At 44.9% G+C, this 19,534-nt stretch overlaps 1 long non-coding RNA gene and 1 pseudogene across 1 annotated transcript in view; one reads left to right on the top strand and one right to left on the bottom strand.

The window, feature by feature from the left end:
- The window catches only part of LOC140212822 (uncharacterized), a 192,022-nt gene that overhangs the window by 27,766 nt on the left and 144,722 nt on the right, over positions 1-19,534 (top strand). The gene's annotated exons all lie outside the window — the stretch shown is intronic.
- On the bottom strand, positions 8,613-19,180 carry LOC140216302 (uncharacterized; annotated as a pseudogene).

The raw sequence follows: 19,534 nt of genomic DNA, 5'->3' as shown, positions 1-19,534 counted from the left end.
CGTTAGGTGAAGAATATATTAGAAATCACGTTTTGTATTGTCCATAATTTTTATTCATGTTAATAGTAGCAGATTATGTCCCTGCCTTATACTGCTCTTTTGTAACAGTACACACATTATTACCTACAAGTAGAATTCTATCAGAAAACGAAATTCAGGTAAAATTATACTGCTGCATACCAGTGCCCTTGAAACGCAGGGCAGTGCAACATGCGCTTTATTATCAACTTGCTTAAAAAGCAGTATACAAATACTGAAGTATAACTACACGCTACATAACTTGACCAAATGTGACATAAACAGGCCCCTGAGACACATTAAGAAAAGGAAAAATCAAGCAAGACATTAAAATATGCCTAACGAAAGTGCCACTCTCGTTGAGCCACTCATGCTTTTGGTAAAGATAATGTATTTATTACTACGCTAATACTGATGCTCATGCCTAGTATTCAAGCCATTGCAAGCCAAGGTGACACCTGTGGGAGCATTGCGCACATTGTTTGCATGCTCCTGTATTTTGTTCAGTTGTAATCTTATTTCAGTGTTGTACTTCCGGCAGCATGATGGGGCAAGCAGACAAACTGCGTTATTAAGTATTGCAATGGCCAGAGCCCTGTCTCTACTTTGTCTGTATGCCTTTCTTTTCAGCACTGAGATAGGTGGTCCTACACAATCTTACTATTCTAATTGATGCTGGGAGTATGGATGTTCTTGTCTTTTCTATGCTGTGCTGGACATCATGAAGGTATACTATATCACAGCACATTTTTTCTTTCTAATTGCATACTTGGCTGCCTCTCATCTTGACGGCAGCTTCAGTGTAAAAGAGAACTGCCGCTATGTGAGAGCACGCCTCTTCAAGGCCTGCTTTGCAGCTGCAGTGTCCAGCCTGGACCTCACTGTCCTCTTTTATAAGAACCACAGTGTATTGCTGCCTTAACTGCATATTCACTGCTGATATATGTTGTTACGACAACATCTGCAAAGAAAATGTCAAACAGATTTCAACATGGCAAACATGTATTCCAAGTTACATTAAATTTCACCGTCAAAAAGAGAAAGACAAATAGAAAACTTAGATGGTAAAAGATATAACTTAGAAGACAAGTTCAGTTACATACACACACGTGTGGTGAGGTAACGTGTACTATAATGTACAGTAGGAGCTGCAAGGGTATCTTGCACAGTGAAGTGCTTGCACCTTGTAGGTCGTAGTGATGTGATAGTACACAGTGATACATTGAAATGATATGGCTTGCAAAAAGTAGGTGATGTGACAGCAGTATGACAAAATTTGATTGCTTAATTTCCTACACACAGACTATGCCTGATGAAACATGCAGCTGCTGGAGACCGTATTTTCCGTTCTTCTCTAGCCATAATTTAGAGTGCCATAGCTAGAGTGCCTAGAGTGCCATAACTTTAAGTTCCTTTATGCATACAAAATGCATATTGTCTTATATATGGAAACACCAGACAGAAGGCAATCGCCAACATCTCAACAATGAAATTATCATTGGGTGAACTTGAACTTGGAAGAAAATTTAAGAATCCAGTAATGCCCAGGGTGGTAAGTGCGATTGGAGGCCACATTCAGAGTTGGTGTGTGCATTCAGGCACTATTTCTACTTTCTATTTGGCCTGCTTGCAATTGCTATGCACAAGAACATGCTACATTCCTCATGCATGCATGCGAAAATTAATAGGACAAAATCTTCTCCCTGAAAGCAGCATGCCTCAATGCGTACACAATTTATCACATGTGCACCTCACGGAATAACACAAGTCATACCAGACTTCTGAAACACAATTTACATAGGTACATTTTAATAAGTACCTAATTATGTACAAGAGTCAACAGGTGTAGTAAAACAATAAGTTTGTGGGCTTGCTTTTATGCAAAAGAATAGAAAGTTGGGCGAGTTGGCACAGTAACATGATCTTGGATAGTAGCGCGAAGTGACACGGACACAGACTAGAAGCAGACAGGACGAGCGCTATTTCTCGCTTTTATGGAAACTTGTAGAAAAGCATGCCTTTTAATGTAATAGTAATTTCAGTTTTGCAGTAGAATGCATGCATGAAATGAAAACCTAATGTTCTTTTACACAGGTTGCAATCTAGAAGTTCCAACATATATAAAGCTTACCCTCAGGGGACATCAATTTTTTCTGAGCATCACAGTGTCACATGTCGCGCCAAAATGGAGTGCATGAAATCATGGAATGAAGCTGTGTCTGCACGTCGCATTGCCGCTCAGCCACCATGACCACCGCTGTGCCGCCTTTTGCATGTGAAGCAGGCTTTAGTGTTTGAGGAAGAGCCACCCGTGAAGACTGCATATGTCGGTTAAGCAGGTAACTCTTAAAGAAGTTGAAGATGGGACCGGTAATACCATAAGAGTCAAGCTTGCTGAATAGAATAGAGTGACTGAGTGCATCAAAGGCTTTAGTTAAATCCAAAAATACGGAACCTGAGAAGTCACTGCTATCGATTGAACGTTTCATGAAGTCAGTGAAAGGAAGTAAGGCAGGTTCAGTGGAACTTCCTTGGTGAGAACAAAACTGGCAAGGTTTTCTAATACTAAATTTCGTTAGTTAAGTATTAAGGCGCTTAAGAAGCAAATGTTCAGTGACTTTGCTTACTCAAGAGAGAATAGATATAGGCATATATAAGATTGGTATGACCTTAGCACACTTTAATGAGTCAGGAAAGCAACCTTCTGGAAAAATAAGGTTGATTATACTGTATTGCTTAATGTATCAGAAATCAAATTAACAATCATCTTTAAATGATGTGCACAAATGTTATCCAGATCAGGAGGAGTATTTTTAAGATTACAAATAGACAGAATTTTTTTAGAAGAAGAGGAGGGAAAATAAAATGAGTGTGGTAAATGCAACAGACCATGTGAAGGGTCCATCACTGTGATCCTATTTTCACTATTCATTATAGACTTATATTCAATATTCATCACTATTTTCATTATAGACGAGCTCAGAGCAGGCATATTTAAAACTTAATTGAATAGTTTCCACTGTTTCTTCGGGTTATTCTTATTTTTTATGAATTCATTGTCATAATAGCAGTCTTGTCATGAGTTCGTAAAGTGTTAACCCTTTCAGGCCTAAATTAATTATGTTGGACATAAAAAAATGGTCTTTACAAATTGAGATGTGCATGCTCGTATCAGTAAAAAAAAAAATTTTTAATCTGTGCTTGCACTTTACAATCAAAATTTATTTAATGATTCCAAATGGAATCAGTGGAACCTGGTGGACTCGAAATGCGTCGTTGCAAACAATACGTGAAAAGTCTATTTTAGATTAAACTATTTGAAGCAATTCTTTTCTTTGTTGAGGCAGAGGTGTGTGCCACATTTCTCGCACCGAATGAGGGAGTAAAAGACAATACAGAGCTTGCACCTATTCTTCGTGTCACAGTGCACAGGCCAGTGAGCCGTCCTGTCTAAGCGTACATCTTGTATTGGTCGGAGGCATGGATTGGCTCTTTTCGGCGGCGGCGTGTGAGATGCAAGACAGCCATGCTTTCGTTCTTCTGATGTACCCGCTTTCAGGAGAGCCTGGGCAACTTTCATTCGGAAGTCAAGAAGAGGCTGATGTCGTATGCCGGATTGCACACAATACCTCCTGTACAGCAGCCAGGCATTCACAAAAGAAACATCAATGATGTGAAACACAATGCACAGATAGTAGCACTTGCCGCGAATGTTGCAGCAGTATACTTCCACCAACATGTCACACAAGTCGACGCCTCCCATGTAGCAATTGTACTCTCGTATAATTGCCGGTTGCTCAACAGTCACATGAGTGCGGCTCGTCAAGCTCCACCTCTGAACTTGTCCAGTTGGTTCCAATCCAACGTAGGATACTGAATTAATTGCCTTATTATCATACCACTTTACTACTGCAATCTTGTTTGTTGGCTCATTCTTTACGTCGAAGCTACCTCGTCCCTCCTTCTTCAGCGCAACGTCACCCTTGAAAGTGCAACCCCGTAGGCGATTGGGGTGTACAGTCCCCACGGAATTAATTCCCCTTAGTTTTAGGGCACATACAAGGCTATATGAGGCGAACTAGTTGTCGGAGGCTACTTTGAAGCCCTTGTTAGGGCCGAGAGCGCTGGTCAATTTGAGTACAAGACATCCAATGATGCCGACCTCTGATGCTTCAGTGACAGTGCCTTTACCTACAAAGATATTGTATGCATATATGATGCCACTAGCACCTGCTCTGGCAAAAACTTTGATGCCCCACTTATGAGGCTTGTTCTTGATGTATTGTTTTAGAGCACATCTACCTTTGAATGGTATGATCATTTCATCGACTGCATTGAACTCTTCAGGTTCAACTTGAGCCATATTTTCAGAAACTCGCTTGAGCAATGGCCTTACCTAGAAGAGCCTGTCTTGCTCGGGGTGTGTAGGAGCAGTCACGTAGCCGTTATCATTAACGTGGAACAGTGCTCTACAGTTCTACGTCCACTACAGTGCTGAACCTTGTTGCTTTGCTCCAATAGTTTTTTTCGGATGACATCTTCACAATTCCAGAGATAACATGTATGCCTGCAAACTATTCCATTTCTTTAGCTGTCGTTTTTATACAACTTACAACAGAGTACAGATTTGTCTGGTCTGAGAAGTTTTCAAAAACTGAGTTGTCACAAAATAACTTGAAATACTGGTAGGGTGATGGTAATTCATCTGGTGGAGATCCAAATTCTTCATTGTATTCCACCTGCAGGGGGAGTATGTCATCATTCGCCCACAACGGCGCTTTTTTCTTTGAAGATTTTTTCGTGCGATCATCCACTTGCAGCAGCTTTGTACTACTGTTTACATCTTCACCAGCATCTTCGTCGCTGAAATTCTCAGTCTCGACTTCAAAGCCAATATCACGGGCAGGATTGTCACTTGTAGATTCTTGTCTATTTTTTCTAGTTTGCACGATGACTTCTTCATCTTCATCGGACGAATCAATGTCTACGTCTGACACGTCACCTCAAGGGATCAGAACAAGCTACGGGACTTCTTTCTTTTTCCCGTAAAACTTGCACATGCTGATTGCTGCCATCTGTTCTGAAAGAAAATGTTTCCGTACTACAGAGGATTTCACACACAAAAAAAATTATCTACATGGCGTAAGCTCATATCAACAGCATAAAATCACAAAGCAGAGCTACGCTCCACCAACTATACAGGCTCCTGACGCGATAATGACCCATCAGGTAACAAGTTCCCAAAACATGGCCAAGTACACGGCATGAGAATGAAAAAATAAGTATTTATAACATGTAAATGTCACCTCTGCGCGGAGTTCAAGCACGAACAAACGCGTGATTTACTCAGTGAGGTAACATCAATCGAAAATGTACCGCGTTAGTAGTCGGGGCCACTATGTCCCAATGACTCCATTTGGAATCGTCAAGATTCACTAAGTTCTCCGGTACCCACAAATACTTTTGGCCGAATAAATTGATTGCAAAGAGATAGCATAATACCTGATAGCCAAAGTCCAAAAGTTCGAGACAAAAATAATATAGTTGTCTTGCCTCTGCACGGTAAAAAGAAGAGGTGATCTCAGCGAATGACGGGAACAGTGCAAACGATTATTTTATTTTTTCGCTCACAGGTGGCAGCACTTCCTCGACTCTGCCAGGTTGCCGGCATATGTAGAGCAAAGGCTAAATATGAGTTTTAGCATAAGAACAACCTTTCTCTTTTACTTGGTATCGCAGAGGTCTCGCACCCATGTCACTCGATTCTATTCAACCAAGTCTCGGCTTTGGCCTTATGGCAGTGTCCAAGTCAAACAAAGATGAGGGACCCTGGGAGCATTGGCAAGTTTCAGGGTGTCACTGCATTCTTTCAAGTCGACACGGAATTTGTAGTACACAGTACCATAGACACTATTGCAGGCAACAAAGTAATGCTACCTTCTAGTGAGGGTCCATACCTGCGCCACATGCACAGAAAGATCAAGTTGGATCCCAACAGTCTGTCACGCCATGATCGCCCAGCCCACTTGTCAAACGCACCTGGAGACATTGCAAACTACCAGGCAGAAATTGAGTGCCTTGCCGCCGAGCAATGCGGCGATCTCCACGAGGACCTTATGCCTGTGCGCAGTGCACGATCAACGACAGTACCATTTACGCCAGAATAAAATGCTTTTTTTATTCATCTTGTATCGACTCATTTTGTCTTGCCATATATCTTTCATATACATCCAGTGGCATGTCTTCGACACGTTCATCCAAAAATTCGTCTTCTTGCATATATCTTTCTATTATATCCATGTGTTCCTCAATTTCTTCTTCGTCATCGTCTATTGGTTCAAGTTCTTCATAATACAGCGGTAGTAATATGGCGCAAAAATTGAAAAGATTCGCGCCCTCTTGTGGCAAAGTCGCTTAATCTCCTTCAGGAGAAGCCACCATTTCTGTATCCTCTTCTGTCTGCATATACAAAAATGTAGCTGTAGTCTTCGATGATCTAACTCTCGGAGCGTTTAAAATATACTATATATATATCTTTTTCTGAGTGGTACCTACGACAGTTACTGCAACGTAAAAACATACTCGCCACCATTCTCGGAGCTCCTTCCTTGTTATGTCGTTGTCGCTGGCCGCCGAGTGTGCCTTTATTTTTTTAACCCAGGGCTGCCCACTGACCTGCAAGATTGATGATTCTATCTGGAATCACTGGGCCTTAAAGGGTTAAGAAGGTTGCAATGACATTTATAGTGTAGTGCCTAGGCCATATTAAATGGTTGCCTCTTCACTTTTTTGTAGAGATTATCCTTTTTTTTCCTCATCATCAACATCAGCCTATTTTATGTCCACTGCAGAACCAAGGCCTCTCCCTGCAATCTCCAATTACCTCTGTCATGCTCCAACCGATTCCAACTAGTGCCCGCGAATTTCCTAATTTCATTGTCCCATCCAGTTTCTGCTGTCCTCTACTGCGCTTCCCTTCTCTTGGCGCCCGCTCTTTAACCCCTGGTGGTCCAGTGGTTATCTAACCTGCGCCTCTCTCTGTTAAGGTCCTCAATCATTTGTTGTAACTCGTCTGCAGTGTTGCTGAATAGAACAATATCATCGGCAAACCGAAGGTTGCTGAGTTATTCGCCATCAGTCCTTACTCATAAGCCTTCCCAGTTTAATAGCTTGAATACTTCTTCCAAGCAGGCAGTGAATAGCAATGGAAAGATTGTGTCTCCTTGTCTGACCCCCCCTTTTTTTTTTATAGGTAACTTCCTACTTTGTTGTGTGTGTAGAATTAAGGTAGCTGTGGAATTTCTGCAGATATTTTCCAAGATATTTACGTAAGCAGTCTGTACTCCTTCATTACGTAATGCCTCTATGACTGCTGGTATCTCTACTGAATCAAATGCCTTTTTGTAATCAATGAAAGCCATATAGAGAGGCTGATTGTACTCTGCGGATTTCTCGATTACCTGATTGGTGACACTGATGTTACCCATTGTAGAGTATCCCTTCCCGAAACCTGCCTGTTCCCTTGGTTGACTTAAGTCCACTGTTGCCCTTATTCTACTGGAGATTATCTTAGTGAATATTTTGTATAATACTAGGAGTAAGCTGTTATTCGACTGTTATTCCATCTTCTCCTGCCGCTCTTCCCTGTTGCAAGACACATGTCTTGCGAGGCCCTTCTGACCTTATCGCTGAGTTATCCCGAGTGCTCTGGGCACTGTAAAGGTCAGTATAAAATTCTTGCACCGCTTTTACTATACCTTCGAGATTGCTGATATTACCCTGCTTATCTTTCAGTGCATACATCTTCGTTTGCCCTACGCCAAGTTTCTCACCAATTTCAGGCTGCGTCCATTTTTTACGGCTTCTTCAGTCTTTCTCATATTATAATTTCAAATATCACTTATTTTCACCTTGTTGATCAGTTTTAACAGTTCCGCAAATTCTATTTATCTCTTTAGTTGGACACTTTCATTCTTTATCGTTTGTTTATTAGGTCCTTTGTCACTTGGGAGAGCTTGCCTACTGGTTGCCTTGGTGCCTTGCCTCGCACTTCAATTGCTGACTCTGAATCCAGCCTAGTTACGGTTTCATTCATTACCTCTATGTCATCTTCATCTCCCTGTTCTAAGGCTGCATATTTGTTTGCAAGTACCATTCTAAATTTGTCTGCCTTTACCCTTATTGCCTCTAAGTTGACCTGTTCTTTCTTGACCAACTTTATTCTCTGTGTTCAAATTGAGGTGAATTCTAGCCCTCACTAACCTATGATCACTGCACTTTACCCTACCTATCACTTCTACATCCTGCACTATGCTGGGATCGGCAGAAAGTATGAAATCAATTTCATTTCTTATTCCACCATTAGGGCTTTTCCAGGTCCACTTTCTGTTGCTACGCTTCCTGAACAAAGTTTTCATTATTCGCAGCTTATTCAATAAAACTTGGTGCTGGGCTAGTTGGTGATGCATTCTTTAAAACTGAAGGTAGCGCTAAAAAGGACGGACACACGGTGAAAAGACGACACAACGCCGAAGAAACGTCGTTTCTTAGTCGTGTCGTCTTTTCACCGTGTGTTCGTCCTTTTTAGCGCTACCTTCAGTTTTAAAGCAGCTTATTCCTTTCTGCGAATGCTACCAGCACCTTTCCTCTAGCATTCCTAGAATTGACACCATAGTTGGCAATTGGTTGTTCACCAGCCTACTTTTTCTTCACTTTTTCATTCAAGTCACCCATTACTACAGTATACTGAGTTTGCACTTTTCTCATCGTGACTGGATGTTGGAGTGTAGGCTTGTACTACTTTTAATCTATACCACTTATTAAGCCTGATAAAGACTACTGCTTCCTCTCATTAATGCTGTAGAATTCGTCAGTGTTGCCCGCTATGTCCTTATGGATTAGGAATCCTACCCCGTATTGCTCCTTATCTGGGAGACCTCTATAGCAGAGGACATGGCCATTGTTATGTCGGCAGCGGCAGGTGATGGGGGCCCAGCAACCAGAGAGTGCGCGGCGAGCGCCGGCAACGCCGACACGAGAGAGGGAGGCGGAGAGACGACCGCTCTTGAACAAACCACCCAAAGGACTGGACCAACAAGTGGCCATTTAGTGCCTGAAGACTTCCCTGCCAGATGTCACCACCTCATTGGTCGAAGCCAAACACATGACCGAAAGGGGTGCGTCATCTAGCCAAACTAGACCACAGCATGATTAAACATTCAACATGAGATCCCTGAGAGGAAGACACTGTACCACATCATCCCCCTCTGGAAAGGAAGAGTAACTATTCAGTGAAAAGCACACTCGAAACACACATACTTAAGGCCAAGAATCATTTCTGTCCGTCCTCCCCTCAAGTTCACACACAAGTGCACCAGTCTTTGGAGGCACAAGAACGCGGACAGTCTTTGACGCACCAATGTCCAGGTGCTTCCAGTGCATTAGCGCTTCACAAAGAAATGTTCATTTGTCACACTGCACTGCAGACAATTCAATATAGAACTCGATAAGCAACACAGGGTACAAGTTTCACTGCACCACACCTGAAAAAAAATACATTGTACATTTGTATTAAACAAGGGAACACATGACACTATCTCTGTACTGTCACGGCGAGGCCCCTAGCCATGGCACCTCGGGGAAGACGCTATGCCCTACACTTAAGAAACAAAAATCATCAAGCCACGGAGGCCGTTTCTTGCTGTAGTGAGGACGTGTGCGTACCTCAAACTTTGGGGGTTGCAACGCGTGTCGGTCGACTTTGAAGCCCCATTCTTCCCACTACTGTTCCTCTCCCCCTGGCTTGACATTTGAATGTTGGTGCCACACAAAGCTAAAGAGGCCTGCTGTGGCAAGCTGCTGTGGTGTAGTAGCCAGGATGAACACCAGCCTGCCTCAAGATGTCCAGCGTGCCAATATTTCCATTGTTGAAGTGACATATACAATCGTGTAGTCCAAACCAAACAGTGTGCAGGCCTACATAGACATCTTTAGGGGGACACTGCCAGAGCATCCCATTGAAGCATTCATTTGCGTTTTGCATTTTTCTGTGGAGACATTTCGTTAAAGTTCATCAGAACAGAGGTCTGCATACACAGGTTTCACTTTGTTCAGGATGTCATTGGAAAAGCCTCCCCTGTGCTTGTGGTGTCCTGTGCCCAGAGCTTTCACTCGGTTGTAGGCACACCAACTTTTCACACCTGAATGACACAGGCTATGTCTAGGAGCTCCATCAGTCTCCATCAACTGCAGTGAAACACACATGCTAATGTGGCCTGCTTCATAGCTTGTAGGTTCCCCACATTTGCCCTGATTGCGATACCGTAATAATTTTGTAATCTGTCAATCATAACATCCATCAACTTCCCTTTACCTCCGAGCCCATGAGTTGACTTTTTCAGTTTCCTCGGTCGGCATCCGACACGCTTTTGCATGTGCCCAATGCACTCAAGTTTGCTCACAGTGCCAGTTCTGTACATATCTATGACAGCCGCATGGCATTTCGAGTCATTGTCTCCATAAAAATTGATGTACTTCACGTTGCGCATCCTTTCGTACTGCTCAAACATACAGTACAGTCCTACATCCTCCATGCTACCAGCACTGCCTGTGTGGTTGGCTTGGCAGTCAGTGTGGTTTGCCTTCCATTCTTCGAACTCAATGCTTGTGGAACACTTCTTCATATTTTCACATGTCTTGCACTTTGTGGACATTGCTTCCACATCAATCACCTTTCTTGTGTCCGCTGATTTCAGAGAGACACAACCATTCAAAGAGGAGGCCCACGCCTTTGCCAAGTGTCGTTGCCCGATATGCCATACTCGTTACTGCCGACAACCTGGCGCACTTATGCAGCAGCATCCATCATTGACTTTGATGCGTCAATTTTCACGATCTCACAGAGCTTGGAAGAAACCTTGTCATAGGGGGAATGACAAATTGGCAGTGGCATATTCATAACCTTCAAAAATGTCACAACACCAGTATGTCCTTTCCCCAGCTGTTGCATAGCTTAGACAAGCCGAACTTTGTCTTTGGCTGCGCTTGCTGCTTTTTTTGATGAAGAAAACAAATGTTTGTGGACACATGCACTACATACCATGGCATATGCAAAACATACCCCTTGGCGTGAACGCTCCTCAAGCTTCAGTGAAATGCTTTTGCATTCCGGGCACGCCAGCGACGCCAAAACTGAGGAAAGAATTTCGACATCTTTAATACCGTTCCCCTGTGGCACAACACCTTCCAGTGGCACTTCAGTCTTCCTCCAACTGGCCCAGTTTCACTTCACTTGCCAAAACAGCCACATTCGCACTTCGCCAAGTCGTTCGTGTACCGATTGCTGTAGAGCTTGCGTTTCAGCTTTTGTATCACTCAGAACTTAGCCATAACTTGTTATAGTCTGTAAGACAACAATCTAGTACACTGAAGTGATGAAACAATAGCTTTAAATGGCAGTACAACACGCCACTGCAGTGTAAACACGATGTCACATCGTGCACCCCCATGTGGCAATTTGTTCGATTTGAATAAAAAAAATGATCGCGATCACCATTGCTCAATGTTGTCAACCTTTAAAATACTTCACCACAAACTAATCTAAATCTATCCTGCGTACTTGAGCACAGGCATAAGTTTGTTTTAATGATTGAAAAGTGGGTTTCGTTTTCACAAAATGTCAGTTTCGGTTTCAGAGGTCTGTCGGTAGTTGTAAAAAACTTCATAACTTTTTAACAGAACCAGATAGAGACATAATTTTTGCAGAAGCACAATTCTGAATGTCTGTAGATTCTTAGAATATTAAAAAATAAAATAAGCTATTTCTAAAAAAAAAACAACATCTTTTCAAGGGTGGCAACATACTTTGGAACTTCCTGTCGAGTTTGTGGATGTATTCACTGACGAGCTGCTGGGGCATCCATGCTTTTGTGTTGGCCTCATACCACATGGCTTGAAGTACCTCGGGCTTTTTGATTTTCCAATCACTCGAAGCGGAAGCATCTCTATTCCTGACATGTTGCTGTCTACTATTATGGTGACGCACTCTTTACTATGCTTCCCGCCGTGGCAGAGATCGGCAGACACAGAAAGTGTCTTATCGGGCAGCATATTATAGATTAGAGTTGTTTTGTCGCAGTTAAAAACATTGTCTGCCGAAAACTGGCGCATCTGGAGGTCCCTCCCCAGTCTTTGACTATGTGACCTCCTAAAGTTACTTTTTCTGTAAAACATTTCAATCGCATCAATAAACTAAAACTGAAACAGTGACTCCAGTGTCTCCGAGCAATAATTTTCAACAAGGGTCCGGTCAACGGCACCACTCTTGCCACACATCCTCTTGAAAGCGAGGTTATACCTTTTCTTGAAATTACGGAGCCATCCGTCTTTGATCATAAAGCTCTCGATGTTCATCCGGAGAGCGAGCGTCTCTGCCTTCTGCTTCAGAAGGTCTCCAGACACAGGAATCCGCTTGGCGACCGTGGCACACAACCACATGTGGAGGACTTCTTCGAGCTTCTGGTGGCTGCCGTCTCTAAAATTTTTCCTTTCCAAGCTGGAGGAAGACTTAGTTGCTTCGCCAAAGAATCTTCGTCTTGTTTCGCATGTAATCCGAGACCGTCTGCTTCGAAATATTAAATTCTCGGGCAACTCTGCTTTGAGACTGGCCGCTGTGGATGCACAATGGCGATTTTTTCGCCATTGACATTGTGGTATATTTAGTACCACGCTTGCCGGCATTCCCCAGCGCAGCCTGCACGGGCACTGTCGGTGCCATTAGACACTTGATGCAATGTTTCCGTATGCCGCATTGGATCACCGCAACCTCGACACAGCACACAAAGCAAACATCACCGCGCCGTCACACCGACACCAGTTGCACAAACTAAAAAAGTGGTCTACTCACAGCGCCGTGCACAAAGAAAGAAACAAATCAGCTGCTGGATTGCCTTGACATGGCTTACTAAGCTGAGATCGGAACTGCTGTAGCCACTCTACCGAACGAGGCAGAAATGATAATAAGCGGGGATTTGCAGTAGCGCCACCTCATGGGGCAGCAAGGAGGCTCAGCTCAAAACAAAAATGGCGTTCAGCAAGTCGAACTATGCACTGGTCAGAGTCAGTGGGGGCAAGTACCGTTGATCGAGTTGGCTCAAGGAGCATTCGAAAAATCAAACGAGAAATCGGAAGGTGTCCGAACCTTTGGCAGTTATACATTGTTCTATGGGGAGAATTGCGGTGCCGCTAAGCAGTCCAAATAATCAAGCATGTCCGAATTTTTGGAGTCCGATAAATCAGTCGGTGACTATAATCTCGTAAGGGCTCCACTTTTTTTTTTTTATTCGTGTGGGAATATTCTGGGTGCAACCCCTGCACAGATTACTTTTTTCTTTCGCATTCAAAATGAAATTGAATTGCTGTTGTATGCAAGACCTTTATTTTGGTTTTGGGGTCTTAACACTCATTGTCACTGGAGGTGTTCTTGGAGCTTCAGGCTGGCTGCTCTGTTCCCTCAGAAGCACACAAGGTTATCCTTAGCGCCATAGAGTTTATTTGTGATTCCTGTCACATTGAAGCACTTCACATTGAAGCACATCCGAAGACAGAGTCCAACGCTCACAATCCATTTAGCAGCGGTTGTCGTGGGTGCTTGCTTGAGCCTCCCGGTAGGCATTTCATCCTGTATTGCACATGTAATCCTTTCCATATAGTGCCAACCAAACGCAACTTTGAACAACCAGTTTATCCTCGCGTCCAGGGGCTGTAGCATACCAGTGGGCCCTCCTGGGATCACTACCATGTTGGTTTGTGCTTCTCATAGCTCTTCCTGTCCTTTGGCAAGTGTTCACGGAAGCTATCTAGTACGAGAAGTATATTCTTGGCAAGCATGGCGCCAGAGCTCTTGTTCCACATTGTCCATATTCACTCGGACACAAAGGCATCAGTCACCCAGTCCTTTTCTTCAGTGCGGACGAACAGGCCTCATGGGAAGTTTTCATTGGGAAGCCTTTTGAGCTTGAAAGCAGCGTGCGGCGGCAGCTTCCGCCTCCTCCGCCATAATGCAGTGCTGCCACTCTGCACCAGTTGTGCACACAATAACACTTTGCTTGCCTTTATAGTCAATCATGCAGCACTCTGGGGTGTCAAGCAACGTAGTGGTCTGATCTGTGTTGGCGATTTGTGACAAGATGTACTCATTTTGACGCCACAATCTAGTGATGTACTTCCTAAAGTTTAGTAGCTTGTCCTCGTATAAGTGAGGAAGCTGCTGGCAAATCGTTGTTCTTTGCTGGATGGAAAAATTGCTGCTCTTCATTAAACTCTGAATCCAAGCAGCACTTGCTTTAAAATCATGTGGTATGCCCTTCACATGCACCTACTCTAGCGCTTTGAATCTCAGCCTATCCATTGATAAGACGGTAGCCATTCTTCCGCACCTCCGTGACGTAGCTCGGAAGTGCTCTTTGTGCTGCTCGTGCTTGCTAAGGGTTCCTTCTGGTTGCACCAGCGCTGTACACACTTCTCATCAACATTAAAATGCCTGCCTGCTGTATGCTTACCGTGCTCCAGGACATATTCGACAAGTTCCAGCTCGAAGGCTGCCATGTAGCTGTTCAGGTATTTCCCCGTCTCTATCGGGCAAGTACGAGAAATACCAATGCGCACGTGAGTCGAATAATCCAGGCCTGCTTTGGCATGAACAGCCAAGCAACTAAAAAACAACACGCGGCACGACAAACAAACAACAAATAAACAGTCGACCATGTTGATGACACCAATGCAGCAGAGGGGGAGAGAGCTGGCAGCGGTGGCGGGTGACAAGGTGCATATCTAGGGCCTTCACAACTCAGGGACATTGCGGGTTGCAAAGTAAACGTGGCTGTGTGGCTGCGTTTGGGGGGTGCTTTGAGAAGCGAGGTGTCACTATGACACAAATATTTTTGTCAATTACTCAGTTCGAAACGGGGGTGTGGACAGTGCCACCTAGGTACTTTTCGAAGCCCTCGACTGCAGCCGTGACGTCACTGAAGGGAGATTACCGTGGAAGTGCACTTCACCTAGCATGCATAGGCGGTTGTCGTTAATGGGTGATGAATTGCTAGGATGCATACTGTAGCATTGTTCGTTTGCCTTTATCGTGATATTGACTTGAGATCAATTGATGGTGGTGACTGGATTCACAGACAAAAAAAAAGTTGGAATGTGGATCAGCATGTCTTTTTTTTTTTCAGATTGTGCTGATTTAATGACGCTTGATTGAAGCCCATGATGTCGCTCCACAATTCTTGCCAATCACATGTCACTGGTCGTCCTCATGGGTGATGCTTGTATTTTCAGAAGCATGTTTGCATCTGGTAGCCTCGTAATCAATTCATAACACTATTTCTTTATGCACACCATAACGGTGGTTGCACCATCATTCGATGTATCGATGATAGCACGAAAAAAAAAAATGAATGTGAGAGCTACAGGTGTCAATGTACAGTCGAACCCACTTATAACAATACCGATTTTAACAATATATCGGTTATAACAATGAGAAGCTGCTGCACTGTCAACATTTGAATGTTTTCCATTGTGAAATAACCAGCTTACTACAATGCTTCAATGCCACACTATCAGCTATAACGATGAAGTCTGGCTGCTGGGTGTCCGAGCCGAAAGGTAGTAGGATGCGAAATCTTTGAAAAGAAAAAAATAAAATAAGAAATTCGAGTTGCTGCTCAACGGGCTGCTCCTTCAACAGTCGCCACGCACTCATTTTCCAGCCATCTCCGCAAGCCTTTCTCCCGTCACCTCTACCCCTCCGAAAACGAATGGGCTGCGCCCTTAGCTGTAAGCCGCCCCACCCTCCAAGACAAGAATGGACCGCGTCACCTGCGCTTCTTGCAGATTGCTCGCATGTTGCTCACTGGCTTTTCATTCAGTGCAGTTCTGTTAACAGTTTAAACGCTCGCGTTCATCTTTGTTGAACTGAACTGGAAAACTTTATTCTGGTCCTGCAGGACACGCTTAGTGCATAGCGGGTGTTTCCCACATAGGGACCGACGGGGATTACCTGGTGTTTCAACATTCCCAGAGCATGTGTGCCAGTGTCGCCGTGTCTCCGCACGAGGGGCATGTGTCGCTGGGGTGCACGTCGGGATAGAAAATGTGTAATTTGGCAGGGCTTGGGTACATGTGCATCTGTAGCAAACATAGTGTTAGCGCCTGCAGCCTCTTAATTTTGGGGTGTGGTGGCGGAAAGATGCGGCGCCTTAGGTAGAAGTGTTTTGTAATCTCGCTCTACGTAATGAATGTGTCCCGATTCTTCTCTAGCTCGACGAGATGGGGTTACCCTGGGACGGCGTGGTCGGTAAGCGTGCACACTGCGTCGCAGGCGATCTTGTTGAGGTTGGGCGGGACGCCCGGTACCTAACCGAGGTGGGTGGGGAACCAGATGACATTGTGCTGCTTCAGGGTCCTCAGATCCACACTACAGAGGATGTGTAATGCCTGGTCGGAGACTACCTCACATTCAAAGGCTTTGATGGGCATCTTGAGTCAGTGAAGGCTCGGTTTTTGTGGTAGGTGGCAGCGTCCACGAACTTGACGTCCGCTTTCATTTCTGTGTGCTGGAGAAGGGCAGTTGCCCGTGCAAGGTGCCTGCCCCTGTTATGGTCAGGATGTGTGCTTCGCAGAATAGCAGCGATAGTGAAAAAGTTTCTGATCTCACCTCAGATCTCGGCGTCAGCTTCGGTAGATCCCTGGTAGCGTGGCACATAATGTGGCCGCCCGCCTTGGTGGTCGTGAGTTGGGTCACCTGCGTTCGCTCCCGAGCTTCGGCGATCTCTTCAAACATTGTGTACGCTGAACTCGAGGAGTTTCTGTGTGGAAGTGGAGATTGGAAGGCCGAGGGCCTGTTTCACTACCTTTCTAATGAGGGTGTTGAGTATATTGCACTCAGCGTGTAACCAATTGCGCAAGGCAGCGACGTAGGTAAAGTGGCAGAGAACAAACGCTTGTACGAGACGTGTTAGGTTGTCTTCTTTAAGGCAATGGTGACAGTTAGCCACTTTGCGTACGAGTCGTATGGCGATCTCTGTCTTGGTCTTGAGCTTCTGCCCCATTTGGATGTTGGTTCCGCGGGACTCGTTGATCATGCCCAGGACCCTGATGCAGTCTACTTTGGGGACAGTATGGCCGTCCCTGGTGCAGAGGGTGATGTTGCGTTTGGCCAGGGGTCTCCACCCTCTGGGCTTGGCGCTGCAGCGTTTGGGCGAGTACAGCAACAATTCCGAATTGGTGGGGGAGCACTTGAGACCAGTGTGTTCGAGGTAGTACTAGGCGGTTTTGACGGCCTCCTGCAGGGCGGATTCGGTGAAGCCATTCGACCCTGCAAAGCACCAAATGGTCATGTCATCCGTGTAAATGGTGCGGTTTAGCCTGCCCATCTTCGAGAGTCGTTCTGAAAGCCCGATCATCACAAGATTCCCAGGTAGCACAAAATAGATACATAACGTTTATATAGAATTTATCCAAGACGATAAAAACGGTTGAACACTTTTGTGACCGCGGGAAAATCGGTAGTTTTTGGGTAGTCTGGTAATTATTCTTTTTCCTGCCACAGGAAATGATTCATGTTGAAGTGTACGGTATCAAATTGTAGAACAAATCTTTCCAATGGTATTAATTTCAAACAACATATTAATGCCACAGCGTTAAGGAGCTCCTGTCGCAGAAAAGCCGGTGTCGGCGTTGGCCGTGAGCGAAATATCCCGGTAGGCAATTCATAACTACAACTTGCAAGATGGACTGGGTAGGTATCGAACCAGGATCTCCGGAGTGTGAGACGGAGACACTACCACTAAGCCGTGAGTTTGATGGTTCAAAGCGAGACAAAAGCACCTCTAGTGAATGTGGTGTTGCCTTAGAAACGTGCCGTAGAAAGTTATACTGCGGTGTATATCGGTAATTATGAGCATGTAAATTACAGAAGTTGCAGTTAAACGAGTAGCGAAGTATGTGTCCGCTACATTTCTTCTGTGCTTGGCGCACAAGCAGAGCCATCTTGCGGCAAACACAGAAGACCCCCTCCTCGCAATGTACGGCGCTGCCCCGACAGGTGACGCGCCACTCACCCGCTTCTCCCCTTCGTCACGTCAAGAGCATGCCGAGCGAATGAGTGGGCAGTGCGAACCGGGTGCGATAACGCTATCGCGTTCCACTCTTGAAGGCAAAGCTTAAGCGTCCTCCAATTTTTTATTAAAAGTACGAAAAAAATTATCAAAACAAAAAAATTGAAAAAAAAAACGAGAAAGATAGATAAAAACATCAATGCTGATTTGCACAAAAAATTATTTTTAAAAATTGAAATGTACATTTTCAACAAAAGGGCCATATGAAATCAGCCTGCACATATTAGCTCTGTATCTACAAGAGTTCTTCAGGTACACAGGAATACATTAGACCCAGTGTCTATCGTGCCACCGTGTGAAGCAGTTTCTCGATCAAGTGAAACAGTGGTTAGCTGCACATGTTTTGCAGAAAACATTTGTTTTCTGTTCAACTTTTCTTTCTTCATAGCACAGTTTACAGTTTCTACCCTATTTACACGATTGTAAGTCAACTCGAATGTAGGTCTACCCCCCCCCCAAAAAAAAATGTGCGAGCGCATTTCACACAAGAAAAATTTATTGCCACGGTTGATGACTACTCATCGTCACTGGAGTCGTCCTCACTGGTACTGCTGCCGTCATAGCTGCTGCGGTCCCACAGCACGTCGTCGTCAAGTGTGAGTCCACATTTGGCGAACGACCGCACCACAACATTGCGCGGTACTGCCGCCCACGCAGAGGACCCACCCGCACACAGTAGCCAAGGAGGCCCTCCTCACACGCCCACTTGGGGTAAGGTCGGGGTTTCCTCTGGAAATCCAGTCGTTGTATTCACGGCGCAGCAGGTCCTTAAAAGGCTTGTTGAGCCCCACGTCAAGAGGCTGGAGCTGCCCCGTCAAGCCACCGGGGATTACAAGCATGTCGGTGCGCTCCTTATGAAGCACCGCTTTCACCTTGTCGGTGAGGTGGCCCCGGAAAGAGTCCAACACTAACAGTTTGGGGATGTCTCCCATGAGGGATGCCCCCGGCCTCAGGAGCCACACCAGACGGTACCATTCCACTACCATGTTATCCGTCATAAATCCTTTTGCATTCGCCCGTACCACAAGGCCTTCGTGTTCCTCTTAAACACGATGTACGGGCGAAGCTTGGTGCCATCTGCCAAGCATGACAACATGACCGTAAAACGCAGCTTTTCGTTGCCCGTTCTCAGTAGGTTTACATCGCATGCTCCCTTAATGCTCACAGTTGTGTTACTGGTCATATCGAAGTATACGGGAGTCTGGTCGGCATTGCCGATCTGGCCGAGCAGATACCGTCGGGAGTCTCGAAGTTTTAGGAAGTGCCTATGGAAGGCGAGGACCTTATCCTCGTATGCAGCCGGCAATTTCTGGCACACGCTGGTGCGTCTACGAAAGGAG

The sequence above is a fragment of the Dermacentor andersoni genome, chromosome 3 (genome assembly GCF_023375885.2).
Source record: "Dermacentor andersoni chromosome 3, qqDerAnde1_hic_scaffold, whole genome shotgun sequence".
NCBI lineage: Eukaryota > Metazoa > Arthropoda > Arachnida > Ixodida > Ixodidae > Dermacentor > Dermacentor andersoni.
The sequence above is the reverse complement of the archived record's forward strand: the minus strand, read 5'-3'. Positions and strand labels throughout refer to the sequence as shown.